Genomic DNA, 17,812 nt, shown 5'->3' with positions numbered 1-17,812 from the left:
TTATAAACCAAAAGTCCAGTATCCAACTTTTATAGAAATAACCACAGTATTATAAACTTGAAATTCTGAACTTATAGAAAATAAATGTATTACCTGCATTTAAATTACTACAACTGGATGGCTTAAAACTATAGAAATTTATTCTCTCACAGTACTGAGGGCTGAATTTCTGACATCAAAGTGTCAACAGGGCCATGCTCCCTCTGAAGCTCTAGGGAAGATTCCTTTCTCTTCCTAGACTCTGGTAGTTGATGGCAATCCTTGGACAAATCCTTGTCTTTAAGACCTTTATCAATCCAATCTGCCTCCATCTTCACATGACCTTCCTCCCGTGTTTATTTATGTCCTCTTCTCTTCATATAAAAGGACACCAGTCACAGGATTTAGGGTCCATCCTAATTCAGTATGATTTCATATTAATTAATGAACATTACATTTACAAAGACTTTTCCCAAATAGGGTCATATTCTGAGATTTCAGGTGGGTATTAATTTAGAGGAAATTGTATGCATGTACAAACAGGTTTTTCTTTTTCAAAGAAATATTTAGCTATAATTGTGGAGGACTTTTCTGCATTTTAATACTTGAGGAGCAGAGGGTCTTACCACAATGTTAGTGGAAAGAGACACAAGATTTCAATATATCCACCTCTGACAGTAACATACTTCTTTACTGTCTTCTCATTCAGTTTCAGTTATATATCATCGATATTGTGAATCACATCAATAGAAGAGATAGCTTGCTTCACTGATGTCTATTATGCCTATCAGCTTACTTTGTGGGATGGACTGCTATAAAATATGAAGCTCTACGTTGTACTTGGCCACCAATTTTGCAAACTGCAGCCACCTTCACAGACTGTCATGTATGCCTAGAGCACAACAATCAACCTGGGGTATCCTTTTCATTCTAGAGATTCCTTGTCTTTTTCTGTGTTGGATCTCCTGTTGTCTGCCCTGTCCCATTTTTATGGTTAAAGTCTACATTTTTGGGGAACACATTTTCTAGTACCTTCCAAATAAATTTCCCCTTGTTTATCTAAAATAAAACTTGAGAGCTAGGCCTAGTATAGAACTGTCAGTTAAAAATCATTTTTCTTCAAATATCTGAAGACATTACATTGTTTCTTGCTTCCAGTGTTGCTTATGAAAAATCCCAGACTTTCACTGGTATTCCAATTTGTTATGATCCCCCCTCCCCTTGTTTTTTTTGGTCTGTTTTAATTTCCGGGAAATCCTTCAACTTTGTAACACTTACAAAAGTACTTTTTTTTCTTGTGATCATTTTTTAAGTTTTATGATAGTCTTTGAATGTTTCTCTCCATATCATCTAATTTTTATCTTATAAATAGTCTCTATGATCACTATTAGGATACTGTTATTTTCTTTCTTTCTGCATAGTGTTTCTTCCTTACAAGTTGCTTTTTCTTTTATTTATTTCTATTTCTATCTTCCCTTTTAAACTTTCTCTCAAGATATCTCATAATTTATTTGCTTACTCATGATTAAGAGTGGCAGGAACAGAGTGCTCAAAAAGCAAATTGAAAGCTCTGAGTGTCTGGTAAGGACTGGCAAACTTGAACCCCCACTGAAGGGAGATATGGACAATTTTTACAAAATCCTGGATGTCAATCTTTTTTGTTTCGTATTTCATGGGAAGGCAAATTTCCCAGAGACAGATATTCTAGTCTCCTGTGGGAGAAGTCTGGTTGTCCACATCTTAGGAGTCAAGTGAAGGCACAAAAACCTTTGCAGCTATATATATGTGGTCCATTCACTTTTCTTGTTACAATATTGCACATTCACTCTCAACAGTCCAGTCCAAGAATAGTTTAACTTTTTTTAGCAAACAAATCTCCAGAATATTGTCAATGTAACAGAGAAGCAGTTTAATGAAACGGAAGAAATTATTAGGACTTTGGTTTTTAATCATCAGATATTCTTTAACACCATACTGCTTCACTCCTAGTTCCTGAATTTTTTGAAATTTTTAAATTTTGGCTCCTTTTTCTATTTCCAGGTTAGCGTTTGCTAACTGGGTAGTCCTGGTCCATCTATCTTCTAACTTCCAAAATGCTGTTGCAATTATTTTCTCTCCTGTCTTTGTGGGTCTTTATCTTTGAAAAAAACAATCCCTTTAATAAAATTTTATTGAAGCTTGAAAGGATCAATATTAGATATGTATATTTAATATGTCTTCAAGGCATAAAACTTTCAGGAGAAATTTTATTGTACAAAGTAATTTTCAACCCAGATAGGTAGGCTATGATCTTGATTGAAATACTATAAAATGTGGACTTGACTCAGATCTACAACAATGGTAGATCACTGGCTGAATTTTGTCCCAGAAGACAAGGTTCTAGAGTACTAGAGGCTAAGAGAAAATTCTAATAAGCAGCACCACTTGCAATAAACTTACTATGTTTATACAGGTAAGAATGACATGGAAAGGAGAAAAATTATGAAAGTTATGGAGTAATTAAAACTAGGCAATGATCATCAGTGGCTACTAACATCATAAAAAGAGACCATAAGATTTTACGTAACTCTTGATAAAGCTATATAGTTTTGGCAACACACTGGACATAAATCCATCAAGACTGTCATATATAATTATCAATTTATAGGAAATACAGGTGCCAGAATGTATCAAATGACATATAGGGGTGTATTCAAAAAAAAAAAAAATCTTTACTGAGGGAAAATCTGTAGAAGAACCTTTAAAAACAATGGAATTGTTCTATACCTGCATTATTTAATATAGTAGCTACATGAGGTTATTGAGCACTTAGAAAGCATTTTAGTGTGATATTTTAAATTTTATTTAATTCTATGTTAAATTTTTCATTTAATTATTAAAATTTAAATGACTACATGTGGCTAGTTGCTACCACATCAGAGCAGATAGTTCTTTGGGACATTTCTCCAGTAACTAACAAGGAAAACAAGAGAGAAAAGGGGATCTTACTGAAAAGACTCAAAAACATGTCTTCCAATTACAATGTATAAATGTTTTTGGATTCTAATTAAAAGACATTGTACAAAATTATATTACTAAATGTTGGGACAAATGTGAACACTTATATTTCACGATATTAAAAAGTTAGTGTTACTTTGTGTCTGATAAGGATGTTATGATTGTATTTAAAAATAGTTTCCATCCAAAATATTTATGTAAAATATTTACAGATGAAATTATCTGTTAACTTAGATTAGGTTCAGCATAATCCAAAGTTGGGTGGAGGTACAGATAAAACAAGGTTGACCATAAGTCCATTGTTGATGCCTGTCATGGGCATGTGGGAGCACTTCACCTTATTCTTTTTACTCTTGAATATGCTAGAAAATTTCCACATACTTTTTATTTTAAAACCCACATTCCAACTCCAGTCATTCTAACTCTAATGAGCAACTACATTTGAGATCCCTAGGAAGAGGAAATAATGTAGCCAACTTTTAGGAAGAGCTCTAAGTGAAAATAGAAATATTTGAAATACATTGTATAAAGTGGTAGAAATCTCATCTTTACCCTTCAGGAAATTTTACTACACAATTATTTTAAATTTATTTGAGTTTTCATTATAACTCTAACTGAGGAATCAATTTTTCAAACTTAAGAATTTGGTACCTGTTAAGATCAGAACATAAAAGTTGGAGAAGCAATCAATACAAATATATACAACCTTTCAAAGCATTCTTATCATGCTTCATGTGAGGCTAATGAAGACTTAATTCAAGAGAGATAAAAAAATCTCTGCATGTGTCCCCTGTAAGTGTCTTCAGAATTAAAAACCTCAAATCTGACCACAGAGTATAAATACAGATATTTTTCTATCATTAAGATCATTATAAGAACCCATAAATTTGTACGTTTTAACAATTAGGATCAGATATAACAGACAGAACTAATAAAGTAACAGAAAACCCTAGGACTATAGCAGATATAGCCTTTCTCTTATTGGTTGAGGTTGTTTTTTTTTTTTTTTTTTTTTTTTCTCTCTGACCATAAAACATTTTTGTACATATGTTTAATAAGTAGCCTTTGGGAGGAAAATCCTTAAATGAATTCCCTGGGGCCTTAAAGATATGCATCCATATAATAGCAGGCTTTACAATGACCACAAAAAAATCAAACTTTCTGATAAGTCTCATAAATTATCATGCAAATTAAAACCATTCTAGATGTTCAAAATTTGCAAGCATTACAGGGCTACTACTCCTATTGCTTATTCCTAATGTTCTTACTGGGATAAAGGAAAGGAGGAAAATTAGCAGGCACCATGCCTTCCAATTTATATATATTTTCTATTCTAAATCTCTTGTCAACTTTATTATCTCCATCTTAAAGTAGATTCAGAAAGGTTAATTCAGTTGCTCAATGTCACAGTTAGTGGAGGAGTAGATTTTAAACCTAGTTTGAATTAAATCCCAATATGATTTCTGTTACGGTAGTCTATCTTCTAGTCTACTTTGCTTTTGTATAGCTTTGATGTGTAGATAAGAAGGGGGGGGGCAGGGGGAGAGACAGAGAGAGGAGAATTCCAGATATACTGTTAGAAAAGATGATTATCTAAAATAGGCTGCAAATTATACCTGCAAATTTCAGAAAATGTGAATGTCTTTGTTTCCTAAGGCTGTCATAACAAATTGCTATAAACTTGGTAGCTTAAAACAATAGAAATGTATTTTTTCAAAGTCTCTGGCAATATCTCCATCTTCCTCTGCACCCACCTCTGTGGTCTCTGCCACTCTGCCCTTAGAGTCATTCTTTCTTTCTTTGAAAAGTAGCATATATTTCCTGCCACTGATCTCTATCAGTCCATTTCCTATCTGTAGAACCTCAGAAGTCCAAGAGCCATCCTTTATTTCATCCTGTATCTGTCCTCTTCTGTCCAAGCTGACAGTGTCTCTGCTGGCATACCAGTGTCAAAAAACCTCTCATGTATGTCAAAGGGATCTATACTATTAGACACAGGGTTCTCCACATATCCTTCAAGAATAATCCTTTATCTATTCCTGACTTCTGCCGAGAGTGCTAATTGGATCCATGATCATACATATACTCAATTAATCAACAAAATTGAACCTTGAACCTCTCTTTCAAACATGCTTCCTACCAGTAAACCACCTACTAGTAGCATCTTTGCAATCTGGGTAGGCTAGAAGCTCCCCAAAAAACTCAAGTTCTGGTTCCATATTGTTTAACGGTTCTTTCCTTAATTTATCTCTTTCCTCTTACATTTTGCCACATGTAACAAATAGAACCCATGCCATATTTCTGACATTTTGCATGGTAATCTCTTCAGCTAAATATGCAAGTTTATTGCTTACAAGGTCTGCTTTCCACTCAATAATAGAAAATAAGCCAAGTTTTCTGCCACTTTATGACATGGACCACCTCTTCAGTTTCCAATAACATGTTTCTTATTTCCATCTGAGATCTCCCCAGAAGCATATTTTAATGTTCATTTTTCTACCAACAGTCTTTTCAAGGAAATCTAAGCTTTTCTCTGTTATGTATCTCAAAATTCTTCCAGCCTCTACCCATTAACTAATTCTGAAACCGTCTATATTTTTAAGTAATTTTTACAGTGACATTTCACTTCCCATTACCAAAATCTATTAGTTTCCTAGGGCCATTATAATGAACTACCCCAAACTTAGTGGTTTAAAACAACAGAAATTGTCACAGTTATGGAGGCAAAAAGTCTGAAATCAAGGTACTAACAGGGCTACATTCCCTCTAAACCATGTAGGGTAGGGGCAAACACTTTTTCTTCTCTTCCAGCGCTGGTGGCTACCAGCAATCCCTGGCATTTCCTGACAAACAGACATATCATTACAATCTCTTCAAGACTGTCTTTATATCACCTTCTCCTCTGTGTCTTCTCTTCTTGTCTGTATAATCTACGTCTGACTCACTCTTGTAAGGACGCCTGTGCTTGGATCAGGCCCTTCTAGGCAATCTCGGGTGATTTCATCTCAAGATCCTTAGGTTAATTCATCTGTAAAGACTGTTTATTTCAAATAAGGTCACATTCGTGGTTATGAGAAGTTAAGACAGACAAATATTTTTGAGGGTCTCCAATCAACCTACTATATTGAATTGTGTATGTGTATTTACCCACAGAAAGTCTATAGCTACATAAATCTGATTACAGATTTGTAGGATTCAAAAGTGTACAGCAAAGTATATCTCCTAATGGTGCTAAACTTCAAGTTACATACAATATTACATTTTAAAGACATTCTTTTGTATCTGATAAAAATACTGTATTCAATAAAATAAGTTAATAAAAGTAAAGAAATCTTCCCCCAGGGGAGTGATTATCAAACTGAATGCAAATATGAACCCTACTTAAAGGGACGGTGAGTTTATATTTGCATTCACCGTTTTGTCACTGCTTATAAAAGATATCAGATATCTGTTCTTTACATTTTACCATCAAACTAAATTTGAGAGACAGATGACGTTAAAATAGAGACATGTCAAAAAGAATTGTTTTTTTTTTATAGCACAGGAATAAGATGAACCTAAATGTATTCTGAAACTAGAGGAAATGTCTTGATAGTACATGAAGTTTGCCCATGCTTTCAATTTGAATCATAAAGTCAACACATTTTTTTATTATTTATCTTGGTTTGGAGTTAATATACAAGCTACTATACATTTTTAATTCACTCTCGTTTTTAGTGGTCTAGGTATCCAATATTTCATACTTGGCTTAATTCCACCACATAGTTCAAGACTTCTGGACAACTACTCTGTAATAAGCCTACTCTTCTACAGGAGGATTTACCCATAGAGTTGACCATACAAAGATTATATCTGGGTGCCTATACATGGTTGATAATGCTCCTGGGACAAATCACCAATTCTTTAAAACTCACAAACAGCCATTACAACCAATTTTTTTTTGCTAGGAATAACTATATTATAGTACCGAAACTTACCATTTTGTGTAAAAGAGTGAATTATCTGTATATGATACTTTTATTCCTGAAAAAAAAAAAAAGAAGAATGCTTTATTTTCTAAGTTGCTAGTGTAAAACTTTTCTTCGTGGAGACCTTTGTTGAGAGAGTACACTATCCCTAATGATAAACTGCATATGTGTTTTATCACGATAATAAGAAATAATCATAAAAATAAAAGCGCTAGAGAAAAAGGACAAGATAAAGAAAAACTTAGGAAATTTCTGCATGATCAATGCAATATCTTCTTTTACCCTGAAAATACTTGGTTGTTCTAAAGATCAGAGAAAATCACAAATTTCCTGGTGTATTTCCTTTTAGAAACTGGTGTCAAGGTTGAGTTCTATGTCCTGATTAATATTATGTCAACATGATCAGTTTATGCAGGTAGAAGTAGGTAGATATTTGATAACTATATTTAATTTTTAAAATATTGATAACCTACTCTGTCACAGTTCTGGATCTCGGGAGTTATAAAGCAATATAATAAAAAAATTTCTTTACAGAATATAAGAAACTGGCCCCACACACATGCTTTTCTCAAAATTATGATTAATCTTCTCCCCACTCCTACCCCACGTGACACACACAAGATATATCTTCATCTAAAACTCAGTTCCAGGTATTTCAGCACATCAAGAGACTCACCATAATGTCAACCCTACCAATTTAGCTCATTATAACTGAGCATCTGCCACTTTAGTCCATTTTACCCATTCTGATTGCCAGATTAGCAGATTAGGGTTAGCAGACTGCTAACCCTAGGGTTTGGAAGGGCTGGGGACAGATATTTTAATCTTGATTAAACTAAACCTTCACAAAGACACCAAGGGAGTTTTGGAGAATGTACACTATGAGACATGTTGTAGACTACTGTACCTCAATGATTTAGAAGTACTGTCAGGATTCATAAAAACTTTCCTTGGATGGATTGGTTTTGGTAAAGGTGGAAATGAAAGAAGTTTGATGACTATTTGCCTGACCTCCTGATGAAGATGTTTGTCTCGAGTCTTCAAATAGGTGCTCAAAACAGATGGAATTGGAACACCTCTAAGAGTGCCTTTGTCATAAAGCCATTTTGGATACAAGATTTATAAGACAATTCTTATCGGTAATACAATGTTTTCAAAGATATTTCCAAATAACTTAAGTCATATTTTGGCTCTAATACAAATTATTTATTTCAACTCTTTGTAAATGTTCCCAGCTTTTGGGAAAAGTTTTATTATTTATTTATTTATTTATTTATTTAATTTATTTATTTTGGGGGGGGGATTTTTAAATTCATTTTTCATCACAGCTTATTATACCCAGGTAATTTGCCAAGTTTCCAAAGTATTGCTAATTCAAATAAAACTATTCTTAACCTCCGAATAAAAATCTAATTCACTGAAGAATTACTTGGTTAGAGAACATTTTTACTATAGGTGTCTCTGCAGAATTCATTAGCTGATAATACTGTTAAGGCTGCATAGATCTGAAGGAAAGTATTACATGAATTGTGGTCACATTTGATTAGATATGAACCTGAGGGAATAATTCCATACATCAAGGTAATAGGAGAATGAGCTCACCTGCAATGCTTTGTCAGTGATGAATTTCACTCTCTGCTAAACATGAAACTTAATTTTTAAGGAGGATACAAGAATCACATGCATACCACATTTAGAGGTGAAACTATTTAATCTTATACTTTGCTATAAAATGTATTTCAGGTCTAATCATTAGATACCAGAAAATAGCCCTTGCTGCTAAAGTAAGTCAGTAATTTATGTGTCTCTGACAATTTAAAATTGCTTAGCTTGCACCTCTAAAGTGAAATTTAGAAATTAGCAACAGGAAATGATATACTTATGTCAGGAAAAAATAAATACTGTAACTCTAACTTATATGTGACATATTCATGATGACTTTGGGCTTTTCTCTTGTACACCTTTTTTTTTTTTCCTTCTTCAGATCTTCAAGGGAATTTATTAGCCCTTTTCCTTTTATCTCTGCTTAAAATTTCCATGGAAATGTAATTATGGGCTAAGATTCTATTATTTTAGTAGGAACAGCAAGAAATGACATTAGGAAAGATAATGACAGAAAAAAATAAATATTTGTTTTACGTTACACATTTTGTTAAATGATTGATTTACCTTATCTCAGTACACATTTACAACAGCTTTTCAAGGCAGATGTAATAGGATTCCAAAATAGAACTATTCTTGTCTCAGATTTGACTGAGGCCCTGATGGCAAAAGAGAAAAGAGATAGGTCTGAAGCAAATTGCCTGACCTACACAGAGCATGCAAAAGAGCATCTGCCATACAATTTTGCAAGTCCTTGTTCAACATCTAAATCAATACTATTGATAAAGAGGAGTTTTGGAGGGAATTTCTTTGGAGGTGGTAAAGAGGCATGGAATCCATGTGTGAAAAGAGATACTCCTCATTTTAAGACACATAGAGGGTATATTAAGTCTCAGAGAACTTGACTTTGTCCTTCATGAGATATTGAGACACTGCCAGACTGATCTCTTAAAAGGTCCAAATGTATATAGTTGCTCCAAGGGTGAGTTGGGAAGTAGCTGCACTTTCACTTGTCAACGACAGTGTTTCAGGGAACTAACTGTGGATATTTTGACAGGAGCCAACAGGAGCTTCTTTTGAATCTCAGCAAATAAGATACATAAAGAGATAACGAGACTACTGTAGGGGATCTCCCTCCAAATGTTCATTTATTCACTCATTCCTCCAAAAAACACTTACTGAATGTCTACTGCATCTTTTTAGGCATAGGAGATACAAAAATAAATAAAATAGGTAACATTTGCCTTCTAAAATCTCATGAGGAAAGACAGACAATAAACAAATATATCAAATTATGAAAAGTGCTTTGGAGAAAAAAAAAAAAAAGCCATGAACAAGAATAAAAGAGGTCAAGTAGAAAAGGATAACCAGAAGCTCAAAGAGGGAGTACAGTTAGAGGAACCTCTGAGAAATTAAAATGCCCAAGGAAAGAATCAACATTCAATATCTACCAAGCTTAGAAAACACAAAAGCCATTTCTTTAGAAGACAGATTTTCACATCTCCTCTCTCTCTGAACCCATCCTAATACTGGAGGAGCCAGAAGCAAACAAGTGAGGAGATGAAATGTTAGGGGATAGGAAGAAGAGGAAAATTAGTAGAACAGTAAATGAAGAAGCTGACCACACCTGCCTTCCCTATTGCTGGTTTTCACCCTGCAAAATATTCAAGGTGTGAGAGGGGAGGGGTTTTAACCTCAACTTAAGGTCGGAATTTGGATTGTTCAACTGCACCAACATTTTCATGAAATGAGAGCAAATACTCTTTTGACTAGAAGTGCCCTCGGGAATTTTTTTTTTTTTTTTTTTTTTTTTTTTTTTTTTTAAATCAGAGTGACTACAAAGTCATGGGACTTCTCTTGAGATTTCATGCTAGGAGAGATAAACAACTAATTCACCAAGGTCATCAATGGATGTGGGAGGAAAATAATGCTTAATGATTGCGCCCTATTGAGTTCTGTTCTTTCAACTTAACAGTGGCAGTTGGCATTACTATCCTTAGAGGAGAAACTGAAGCTTACAGACTGAATTCACCTACTGAAGTTTTATACAACAACAATGAAGTACTGAAGCCAGAAAGCAAATATGGGAAAATCAAAGTTATAACTGACTTGTGTGGAAGAGGCACTCTTTGGCCCCATCTTCTTCAAGGGGAAGATCATTCAAGAATAAGCACTTCTTGGGATCCCTGGGTGGCGCAGGGGTTTGGCGCCTGCCTTTGGCCCAGGGCGCGATCCTGGAGACCCGGGATCGAATCCCACATCGGGCTTCCGGTGCATGGAGCCTGCTTCTCCCTCTGCCTGTGTCTCTTTCTCTCTCTGTGACTATCATAAATAAATAAACATTTAAAAAAAAATAAAAAAAAATTAAAAAAAAAAAGAATAAGCACTTCTTTGTGAAAGATTCTTTTTTCTTAAAGTTCTTTATGAGCCATACAGCTTGAAGTTCAAGTTTTGTGTTGAGAAAGAGAACGTTTCTTTGTTAAATGTATAATCCTGAATATGGTAGCATTGTTCTCCCACTTCCATAGACATGATTAGCCTATCTTATCCTTTGCCCACTCACTCATTTGCCCAACCTGATCAAAACTCATTAGCATTGTAAGGTAGAGTTCTAAACTAATTATTAATATTGGTGTAGTGCTTAGATTTACAATGCACTTTCAAGTAAATAATTATTTGATCTCACAACAACCCCCAAAAGAACAATTATTACTAAGATTACTTTATCCTAATACTGGAAAATAAAACCGAAGCTAAAAGAGTCTGAGAGAATTGCTCAGAGTCATAATGCTACTGTGAGACCTTGAACATGACTCTTATGGCTCACAGTTTAATGTTTTTAAGGGAGACTTAAGAAGATTAAAGAAGGCACTTTTACTGTAATAGATAAAAGGAAATTAAATTAACCATTTGTGTTGGAAACAGATATGCCAAATACTTTGCAGTTTTCACCACTTTTAGATTTAATATCTGCTATAGTCTTTTTTCCTTTAGCTATACAAATGCCTTCTGGGACTTGCCACTGAGATGAGTTGTTTGTTTGAAGGTTCTGATTAAATTGTCTTTGGGCTCTCCTCATCTCTAGTTAACTTTTACAGCCCATTCCCAATGTTTCATATGTGGTGGGAAAATTCAGTTGCTTACTTTTGTTTCTTAAAGGAAAACAAGGCTTTGTCTACAAAATTCTAACAAACAATAAATATTAAACACAACTCTGTCAATGAATTTCACACAATCATTTCCCTCTTTTCATGAAATTAACATACATACATTTGAGATGTTAATAGACCTTATACGTATCATTCAAATCTTCATCAAGTATAATTAATAAAATGAGCTTCAAGATTGTAATGCTGTTGAAATATCACAAAAATCCATTGTCTATAAATGTGCAATCATTTATTCCTTTGAGTAATTGATCTTTGCCCAACTTATATTTAATGTCCCTAACTGCAAGTCTATCATTTGTTAGAAATTTGTTGGTATAACATATTAAAAAAAAAACCTACAAATGTATATTTTTTATACAATTGAACATAAAAAATTAAAAATGGCAAATCCATAATGATCAATTTATACGTATGTGTATTTACTCCCTTAGGCATCAAAAATATCTTAGTGCATATGTCCTTCAAAGGCAAATACATCCCATCAGTTAACTAGAATTTAGTGTTCAATGATAACAGTGCTGTTTGACAAAAATAAGTTGAATATTACTAGGTTCAGATTAATATTTTATAAAGGATTTCACAATTTGTTAAATATGCTAGGTGCTCAGAATCTTTTCTCAATAAACCTCTGTAAAAATAAAATCAACCCAGAGCTTTCTCTCTATCATAGCTTCCAAACATGCTGAGTAACAATATTCTAGATTTGAATAAGAATTTTAGATTACTTTATTTTACATTATTTTACATCTGAGAAATATAAATGGTTAGGAAGAAAATTAGTTACAGAACCATATATTCCAAGCTTTAGGCAATTATGCTGCATGCCTCTGTTAATACGTCATTGCTCAGCACTGGTTATAATTCAGCAGCAGTTACAAAGTAATGTACCTTTGATTAAAACACAAAAATTCCTTTTGGAGAAGAAATTTTTTCTTTTCTTTTTTTTTTTTTTTATGAAGAAGAGATTTTAATGTGAAGTTTCCACCCTTTTTTTTTTTTTTTTTGAGTGAATCAGGGTATATAAAATTACTGGTAAAATAAGGCATTAATTTATTTATTATTTATTATTTATTATTATTTATTAATTTTTCTAGGTATAGGTTGACTTAGGTACAGAAAAATTATGTAAGTTTCTCCAAGCTCCATTCTAAGATTAACATTTTAAAAGTAAACAGAGTAGAATCACTGACTTAATAGTTATGGAGAAACTCATAATATTACTCCTCAGAAGCCAATATTTCACAACCAACCTTATTTGAGCAAATATGTGTGCACATGTGTGTATGTGTGCACTTTAGATGTCCCTGTTACCATTTAATCGGCAAAGAGTGGAATTTACTGTCAGGTAAGGAAACTATTATTTTTTAAATTCATGAATACATAATGTCCTATTAAATTTTGAGAACCTATGATTAAATCAGAAAAGGTTAAGGTAGCTCTGGAAGGCCCTACATATTACATGGAATTCAGTCAACAAAAATGACCGCACATAGATATAGCAACATGAATACAATTCTCAAACATCACTACTGTTATGTTAGGTAAATTTACAATAATGTATGAAGCAAGAATACCATTCATTCATCATGTCTAAGAGCTTTTTATTGCTGAGTTAAATAAACAAATACAAGTTGATAGGTCATTACTCAAAAAAAAGTCATCCCACTTTGCTAAAATCCATTTTACATTCTTCTGGAAATAACATTTTTACAATATAAGCTAAAATTACATTATTCCCTTTGAATGGCTCCGAACAACAATAATAAAACAACAGCAAAGTTTTCATTTATATCAGACATTTAAATATCATAAAAATATGAAAAAATTCAATAAACAATTCCTTTTCATCACATATATGTTCTGATTATCTCTTATTATTGTAATGGTAATGGAGGGATCCTGTGCACTAAATAGTACTAGATACCCAAACATAACACCCAGATCTGGTTAGACAAACTTGACAGCAGTTTGACATCAGTCAACTATATCTATTAACTAGGGGAGAGGATACTGCATGCCATGCAAGGCCACATGGAATTTGCAATTGGGAACAGACTGAACAGGGACATGGAAGCAGACTCTGGAGTAATAAGAGGATGTGGTGTCCCCTGGTTCCTCTGTAAGGATGTGATTGATTTATTTGAATAATTCCACAGGCCAGAAAAGTTAGTGTGGGATTAGGGAGAGCACAGCTGCTCTGGCTGCTGGGGGAACTAGCCAGGTGAGGAGCCTTTCCTACCGTGGAGGGAACAGTGGCAAAATGTATTTGGCAGGAGAGGGGAACTCACAGTTAGGCTTTTGGGGGCCCTGTGAGATTCAAAGATATCAAAGCAGCACTCGAAATTTTAGACCTTACAATACAGTGTGCTTCCTATCAGCTTAGAGGCTTTTCAATGGATCACTGAAACTAGATATTAAAAAGATCCAAGGATTTAGAATAACCATACCACATTTTTTTTTACTGCATTAATCCTTAATGGAGAACTCTTAAGCTTGATACATCAGATAGATCTAAAACAAAATTCAAGTGTTAGCTACTTTGATACCAAGATATTAAACATAGATTTACATATGAATTTAGAAATCTAAACACTAATATGGAGATCTGCATTTATCAATACTACAGTAAACTTTTTAATACTAATATGTATTATTTTTTTCACTTTGTTTATTCTAATCAATCTTTCTTTCTATTTGCATACTTCTAAGAATCATGCTTTCAAGAAAACAAGATGTTACCAAAAAGGTAGGCAATGAGTATAATAAACCAAATTATTGAGTTTTGCTAATTTTCATTACACAGAAAAAACAAAAGCCATTGGCAAAAAAAATTAAATATTATTCATAAGAGCTACTTAAAATTATTATAAAATTATGCAAAATTTCAGTATCCACAGAGAATGACAGTTAATGGAACACTAAAGGTATCCCAGTTATTTGCTTTTATAAAAGTATGGAAACTTACTATCCTTGTTGATATATCACACACAGGCCAAATATATATATTATTGTTTTATGTAAATATATGTGTTTACCTGTGTCTAGATCGATAAAAAAGACACTTTACAATAATAAAAATAATATATTCCAACTTTTGTGATGTGCCTCATTCCAGTTTATGAGATGTAACGTAGGCAGAGATTACACAGACCAAAGGTTAAACTCACATAATAGGATTAATTCCATTAACTTCTGCTTTATTTTTCTTGGTGGAATAATCTCTCAGACTCTTGAAACCTTACTAAAGTTCAGACTAGATGCAATGTCCAAGAAGTAAAATGAAACACTGATATGATGAAATCTGATCTATAGAGCTCACACATGCCATTCAAACAGAAAATGTTAAGAGTTCTATGTTGGAAATGGGAGAATTTTTTAATTCCCAATTCCCTGCAGGCATTCATTTTTCATTTTTATTACTCTTTGGATTAACATTCAGATTTGAGTTGTTCCACGTTTGTTCTGATATGCTAAAAACATTGTCTAAATAAATAAATACATCATAGGTGGTGATATATTGTCAGTAATATATTAAATATGTATAATATTTGTTTTCTAATCATCTTTCACAAGCTTTAAATTTTATCATATTCTTTTTATGTAGCAATAAAGCCATTTCCATTGCAAACTTGTAACAATAATGGATAGCAACCTTCAGGGGATACATTTCTGAGAAATTTATTTCCCCTCATGTTGCTCAGCCACCCAAGGAATGAATTTGTTTCCATGACAGATAAGGACTACACTGATCATTTTTAAAATGGTCTTGGGGCACCACAAATCAATAACAGAAAAAGAAAATGCAAGATAATAATATTTCTTTTCATTAGGTTGATAGATGGCATTCCAGATTTATGTATCGAAATTGTCTCTTTAACAGTTATTAAATAACCTTAAGCATATATCTTGGCTGTGTGGATCCTGTTTTATGGTGAATAATCGAGACAAAGATAAATTCTTTTGGTTGCAATGCAGTTACTTTACAGAAATATAATAACAAAAAATATATAAGACATTTAAAAATATATTTACTACAAAGCATAATATTCTAAATTAAAATCTAAGTCACATAATATAACTTTAATTTTTTAGTATAAAATAGCTCTGCAATAAGATATTCCACAGGAATGTTTTTATTGTTGTTTTGTTTAGTCTTATTTTTTAAACTCTCACTTGAGCAATATGTATTAATAATAATGGTGTTCTACAAAATTGTCATGGGAGAAGATATACATTTCATAGGCTACTTTAAATTCATCAATGTTGAAATTTTTGTTGCAAAAGTATGTATTTAAAAGTAATTTGAGACAAACTGAAATTATAGCATTTTAAAGTTTTTTTTTTCCTGATTGCTCTCATTTTTCTCTAAAAGTGTTATATATGCCTGAATTACATATAACAAATGGAAGAATGCTTCTTTTAGATGCATTTCCAAAACATTCCTTTAGAAATGATTTTTATGTTTTCCTTATATAAGAACTCTCTATATTTTACTTTACCACTCAAATATCAAACTTAAGTATCGTTTGAAGTGTTACTTTTGCAAAACTTGCCAATGACTTTGTTGAAAAGTTGAAAAATTTAAGAATTTCAGTGAAGGAAAAAAATACCCTATTTGATGTAAAACTCCATTTGATTGTCTGAATTTTTCACCTGTCATTGGTTTTGGTAGATACATCCAAATATATGCCCTCACTCTTTTTAATAGTTTGACACAGTCCTCATGAAATACATCCAATTAACATCATCAGTTTGATAATAAATTATGATTTTATATGTAAAATGTATTTCCCATTTCACCTCCCAAATACATGTGCAGGACAACCCAACCCAGTCAAGGTCGCAGGTTGCTAATAGTTTGTGAGAGAATTCTCCCATGATCTTAAGTATGTATCAGCCATATGCCAAAGTACTGAAAAATGTCTCTTTGAGTTCTAATGATAATTTGTGTTTCTACATACTATATATTAACAATCCAAGGTGAAATTAAGAAAAATTTCATTTACAAGACTTCAAAAAGAATAAAATACTTAGGAATAAGTTTCACAGAGGAGGTTCAAGACTTGCACGCTGAAAACAACAAAACATTGTTGAAAGAAATTTTACAAAACCTAAATAAATAAAAAGATAATCTGAGTTAATAAACTGGAAGACTTAATTTTGTTAAAAGGGCAGTAATATTGAGATCCCTGGGTGGTGCAGTGGTTTAGCTTCTGCCTTTGATCCAAGGCGTGATCCTGGAGTCCCGGGATCGAGTCCCAAGTCGGGCTCCCTGCGTGGAGCCTGCTTCTCCCTCTGCCTGTGTCTCTGCCTGTCTCTCTCTCTCTCTCTCTATCATGAATAAATAAATAAAATCTTTAAAAAAAAGGTAGTAATACCCATAGTGCTCAAGAAACTAAATGCACTCCTTTATCAAAATTCTCAATGCATTTTTGCAGAAATGGAAAAGCTAATCAATCCTAAAATCCATATGGAATTGCAAAAGATCCTGAATAACCAAAACAATCTCAAAAAGGGAGGACAAAGTTAAAGGATTCACAATTCTGGATTTCAAAACTTATTATAAAACTACTGTAATCTAAGCAATAGCACACTGGCATAATAACATACTGTGCATACTCCACAGATTAATGGAATAAAATTTGAGAGTTCAAAAATAAACCCATAGGGAAAGGAAGAGGGTGCCAGGGCAAAAGGACCTTAGGCTTGTCTCGTCCCATGAATACAGCTAGATAACTATCAAATCATCCTAAATACCCCCAGAAATTGGTAAGAAGTCTGACAGAACAAACCCCGCAATTAAAAATAGAGAAGAGGCCACTTTGAAGAAGGTAGGAAGTGTGGAGATGCAACTTAGAAAAGAAACATATCATGGCTGCTATAATGGGAAGGGAGAGAGCCATGGTTGCAGAGAGAGGGGCAACAGACACACTAGCACATAGAAGAGTGCATGAGGAAAATGAATCCCCACAGCAACTGATTTGAAAGGGAGAGGGCCCAAATTTCATGAGCTCTTGCAACCAAGGGCCTTAAAGTCTGGAGTTTTAAAGGTCAGCATGCTTGGATCTGGGAGAGCTCAGAGGACATTGGGGCTGC

General features: G+C 33.3%; 1 long non-coding RNA gene across 7 annotated transcripts in view; it reads right to left on the bottom strand.

The window, feature by feature from the left end:
• LOC112670741 (uncharacterized) overlaps positions 1–17,812 on the bottom strand; it is a 191,754-nt gene that overhangs the window by 151,680 nt on the left and 22,262 nt on the right. For 6 of the 7 annotated variants that reach the window (XR_007402112.1, XR_007402111.1, XR_007402114.1 and 3 more), the window contains exon 2: positions 6,954–6,999. The exons of the other annotated variant lie outside the window; for it this stretch is intronic. This is a non-coding gene — a long non-coding RNA (uncharacterized LOC112670741). The remainder of the gene's footprint in view (positions 1–6,953; positions 7,000–17,812) is intronic. 7 annotated transcript variants of the gene reach the window in all.

Source organism: Canis lupus, chromosome 14, assembly GCF_003254725.2.
Source record: "Canis lupus dingo isolate Sandy chromosome 14, ASM325472v2, whole genome shotgun sequence".
Lineage (NCBI taxonomy): Eukaryota > Metazoa > Chordata > Mammalia > Carnivora > Canidae > Canis > Canis lupus.
This window is presented reverse-complemented; position numbering and strand designations above follow the sequence as displayed.